The sequence below is a fragment of the Phascolarctos cinereus genome, unplaced genomic scaffold (assembly GCF_003287225.1).
Source record: "Phascolarctos cinereus isolate Bilbo 61053 unplaced genomic scaffold, phaCin_HiC Scaffold_9;HRSCAF=440, whole genome shotgun sequence".
Taxonomy (NCBI): Eukaryota; Metazoa; Chordata; class Mammalia; order Diprotodontia; family Phascolarctidae; genus Phascolarctos; species Phascolarctos cinereus.
In genome coordinates this window covers 206,112,500-206,117,991 of record NW_027556402.1, presented here as the reverse complement: position 1 = coordinate 206,117,991, position 5,492 = coordinate 206,112,500, and the positions used below count along the sequence as shown (strand labels likewise).

General features: G+C 38.8%; 1 pseudogene; it reads left to right on the top strand.

Annotated features, from left to right (window-relative positions):
• The first annotated feature begins 273 nt into the window (after positions 1 to 273).
• Positions 274 to 808, top strand: LOC110221030 (large ribosomal subunit protein eL21 pseudogene; annotated as a pseudogene).
• The last annotated feature ends 4,684 nt before the right edge of the window (positions 809 to 5,492 follow it).

Below are 5,492 nucleotides of genomic sequence, written 5' to 3'. Positions count from 1 at the left end.
ATGGGAAGAGACACAAGTGGCATCATTGAAAGGAGTTTTTTTTAATTTGTTTTGGTTTTTGAGGTTTTTTTTTGCAAGACAATCAAGGTTAAGTGACTTGTCCAGAGTCACACAGCTAGTTAAGTGTCAAGTGTCTGGGGCCAGATTTGAACTCAAGTCCTCCTGACTCCAGGGCTGGTGGTCTATCCACTACACCACCTGGCTGACCCTTCATTCATTGAAAGTTAATGTGCGCTTTCCAGCGGCTCCACCATATTCCAGTGAGTCGCCAAAATGACGAACACAAAAGGAAAAAGGAGAGGGACTTGATAAGTGTGTTCTAGGCCCTTTTGAAAACATGGTGTTGTCCCTCTGGCTATGTATATGCGAATATACAAGAAAGTGATATTATAGATATCAAGGGTATGGGCACTTTCAGCAAGGAATGCCCCACAAATGTCACCATGGCAAGACTGGATGGGCCTATAATGTTACTCAGCATGCTGTAGGCATTGTTGTAAACGAACAAGTTAAGGGCAAGATTCTAGCCAAGAGAATTAATGAGGGTATTGAGCATATTAAGCATTCCAAGAGCAGAGATGGCTTCCTGAAGTGGGTAAAGGAAAATGATCAGAAGAAGAAGGAAGCCAAAGAAAAAGGCACAGGGGTTCAACTGAAGCACCAGCCTGCTCCACCCAGAGAAGCACACTTTGTGAGAACCAATGGCAAGGAACCTGAGCTGTTGGAACCAATCCCCTATGAATTCATGGCATAAATGGCTGTAAAATAAAAACAATAAAAAATTCTTGGGTTATGGAAAAAAAAAGAAAGTTAATGTGTAATTTCTCAAATGCAATTCAGCCCACTCTCTTCCTCTTCTTTGATGCTGGGTCTAACTCCTTTTCTATTTGCAGCAGGTGGCACTAGTGAGCTGCAGGCTGGGTGACCTGTGCACTAAGGGAGGGAGTTTGAGGTGTGTCTTAGTTCCCTCTACCTTCAGTGGAAAAAGTTTTCCATTCTGAAAATATGGCTAGAAAATGAAAGTGAATTTTCCCAAGCTTTGCTCCCCAGAATCCTGCTGCTATCAGTGGTTTTGTTTCCTTTCTAGTAGCATCTGAATCCTGAATTCATGTTAGGCTGATGTGGTCTAATATTCTCTCACTTTGTCCCAACATTTCCAAACTAGCTATTTTCCAAACATTTTTTCTTCCTGGAATAAGGAATGTTTCCTTATTTTCTCCCTATTTGCAGGCTGTAAACAAAATGCATACAATTTAGCATATCTTCAGGCCAATAGAGTTTTATAGTGGGCAAATGAAATCTAAATTGAAAGTAACAGATACAGAACAGAAAAGCTAGCATACTTGTCTAGCCAGAAAAGAGAAAAGTGGCTTTGCTAGGAAGTTGAAGGGTCCCTGGATCAGTCTCATCCTTTGGGTTGGCTATAGATTCCCAGCTCTGCCATTCCAGATATATTGCAATAGAGGGTCATTCCAGTTTTCCTGATATGTTCTCAAAGATTATCACAGCAGCTATTCATTTCCATCTTCAGCACTTCAAACCATTAGCTTATCCACCTCAACTCTATGCCTAAAGGTCCCACTCCAAAGCCACCCACATCTTTTACTGTGCCCTCTGGAAGGCCTCCTCCATTAATGAAAATGATTCTTTTCCATGTAAACCTCTTCCTTTTTAGCTCCTTCCATTTTGAACTTAATGTCCCATAAGCATCTCAACTCGAATATGTCCAAAACAGAGCTCACACTGTCCAGGGCACCACCATCCTCAGAGTCACCCAGGCTCATGACCTACTCACCCTATATATCCAGTTTGTTGCCAAATACTCTCATTTCTACCTTTGTAGAAACTCTCATATATGTCTCCTCTCCACTCATAAAGCTGCAACCCTAGGTCATGTCCTCATTACCTCTTACCTAGATTATGATCTTTCTAAAAACTGTTTTCCCTGCCTCAAGTTTCTCCCTACTCTAGTCCATTCTCCACTCAGGCATGAATATTATTTTTCTAAAATGCAGGTCTGACTACGGCACAGCCCCCTGCTCTCTGCCCAGTTCTGACTGAGCTTCAGCGGTTCCCTATTGTTTGGTATTTGAAACTCTTCATAACTTGGCCCCTTTTGACATTTTACTCCAATCTATACTCTCTACAATTCAGCAATGCTGACCTACTTGCAGTAGCTTGAACATGGTATTCCAAGATTCAATTAGGATTTTTATACCATTTGAGACACACACACACACACACACACACACACACACACATGCACACACACACACACACCCCCTTAAACATTTTACTTTAACTTATTCCAAAGCAAAAAAAAAATACCTCCTAAATTATGTGAATATTTTAGGATGGAGAACAAAGTGGCTGAGGAAGTATATGGAATCACAATAACAGTATTTCAGAATTGATAGGTACTTAAGCCACCTAGCTCAATCCATACCCAATTAAGAATTCCTTCTACAACATTCTCAAGAGGTGATCAATATGCCTCTGCTTGAAGACCTATAGTGAGGTGAAACCTATTAGCTTCAGAGGTAACCCATTTCACTTTTGGACAGTTCTAACTATAATTAAACTTTTACTAATGTCAAGCCAAATTCTGTCTCTCTTCAAATTCTACCCAATGCTTCTAGGGAAAGCAAAACAAGGCAAATTTCTCTTCCACATCACATTGTGTTTCTCCTAAGTCTTCTTCCCCAATTGTTTCAACTGACACTCTTCTTGTATATTCTCTGGTCTTATTATTCTGTTTTCCTTCTGCCGGACTTGTCTTAGCTCTATCCATCCATCCATCCATCCACCCAGCTATCTATCTCTCTATCTCTCTATCTATCTATCTATCTATCTATCTATCTATCTATCTCTATCTATCTATCTATCTATTCTATCTATCTTTCCTAAAATATGCTATTTCAGGACTGAACACAATATTACAGATGTGATCTGCAGAGGATAAAGAATAGCATGACTATTTTCCACTTTACTTTGGATACTCTCTATAGCTTAATGAAAGCCGACAATACATAAAGCTTTTCTGACTGCCAGATCACACTTTTGGCTCATATTGAGCTTGGAATCCATTAAAACTTCTAGATATCTTTTTCAAATATTTTCTACAGTAAATGTTTATCTGAGTGATTTTAAAACTCAAATATAAAATTTTCCATTTATTTCTATTGGTTTTCTTCTTTTTCTTTTTATTTCATCTTGCAATACAGCCTGTTCTGACAATGTTTGCTATTCCTCTCAGCTTTGGATCATCCAGGAATTTGATAAGCAAGTCACCATTACATCCTGCAAATAACTGATGTAAATGTACAAGAGTACAGGGCCAAGAACAGATCTGTGGGACTCTCTAATGGAAATCTACTTCCAAGTTGATATGAATCTATTAATGATTGCCTTCTTGATGCAGTTATTCAATCACTTGATTGCCAAATCACCTAATTGTATTATCATTTGTCCTATATGTCTTCATCTTGTCCAAATAGAGAATATAAAAGGCATTGACAAATCTTTTGCAGAAATCAAGTGTGCTATGTCTATAACATTGCACTGATAAACCTGTCTGCTTGATTTTTCCAGGCCTGTAATTTCACTGGTGTAGTGAACTCCTGGTAAAGAAATCTCTTCTACTGATACAGACCAGCAGCTGCTCCACAAATTTATAGTCTCAAAACAAACAAACAAACAAACAAACGAACAGTTGCTTGGGGCCACTGGGAGGTTCAATGACTTGTCTAGAATCACAAAGCCAGAACCTAGGTCTTCTTAACTTCAAGGACACATTTTGATCTGTTATTCCATTCCGTCTAGTTTTTCCTGTCCTGTTACCTTGGAAAAAAGGCAATGAAATTAGTCTGGTACGATCTATTCTTTAAAAATAATCTTATTTTAGTGATGACTTTTGTTTTCATATCACATTAATTTCTGAATATATTCTTCTACCCTCTGTTTCCCAGTTAGTCATCCCTTGTAACAAAGATTAAAAAAGAGAGGAAAAAAGTATTTCAGCTAACCAATGTATTAACTGTATCTGTCAGCAGATGTGATATGCCCCACACATTCAGTTCTTCTCTGGGGCCAGGCTTGGTGAAGCTCTACTAACTTTTAGCAATCACTGTTTCTTTCTCTGTTGTTGTTGTTCAGTCATTCACTTATATCCAACTCTTTGTGACCCCATGGACCATCACACAGCAGGCCCTTCACAGCTGAGGGGTTCATCTTCCAATGTTGTGTCCATGGAGTTTTCTTGGCAAAGACACTGGAGTGGCTTACCATATCCTTCTTCAGTGACTTTTTGTCAGAACTCCCCACTATGACCTGTCTGGGGTAACCTTGCATGGCATAGCTCCTAGTTTCATTGAGCTATGCAAAGCAGTGATCTCGGAAGGGCTTCTCTCTCTAGGTGTTCTCAAATAGTCTCTTGGATAATTTGTCCTAGACTTTTTTTAAGGGTTAGAAGTCAAACTCACTGATTTATAGTTTGTAGACTTCCCCTCCCCTTCCCTCTCATCCTTTTAAAATCAGGACAGCATATGTCCTCCATTCCTATGGTACTACTTTCACTCTCTGAGGTCTTTCAAAGGTCATCAACAATGGTTCAGCAATCACATATGGAGTACAGAGGAGAATTAAAGTGGTTAATTAAATTTAACAGATGAATTCTTAGTGGAAATCTAAATTTCTCCTTTAGGGGCATAGGTGGTATTTTTATCTTATTGTAGATACCTTCTGAGAGTGGGCTTCAGAAGAAAAATGTGACTTGGAAAATTAACAGCTGGCTAGAAAGATTGTATCTGAGAATGAGATTTAGATTCTTGACCATGTATTAAAACACTGGAATGATAGGCTGTTGGCCAGGGATGAAGTGCACCAACCCTAATAAGGGTTGGTAAAAATATGCTTGCCTAGAGGCTTGCTTATCTGATCAGGAGTGCTAGAAGTTGAAATGGATGGGGAGGGAGAAGACTGTCCATAGAGATCTGCCAAGCCAGATACCACAGAAAGTAGCAGGTATAACAGATAAAGAAGAATACTACCAGAGAGAATGAACAATTCATAGGACACTGAGTACTGACAATACAAATTATGATGCCACATGTGTGTGTACATTAAAATGAGATATCTGTAAAGTACATTGCAAACCTTAAAGTGCTATATGAATGCTAGTTATTATTATTTTCAAAAGCACAAAATATTGGTAAGAAACAGTGTGAATTAGAGTTCTCTAAAGCAAGGAGACATAGTTGATCCTAAAAGTATTACTGAAACTTTGTGGCATGACAATCATGACTTGATTACAACTCTGAAAGAGTGTAATTTTCTTACTTGGAATGCAACAAATAAAACAAATGGAAGAATAGCATTACATGTTAAGACAATATAACCAAGGGAGGAGATCCAGGACCCCTGAGGATTAGTCTATCAGGGTGGAGAGCATTTGGACTAAAATCAATGAAATCAGAACAGAAGTTATACTAATC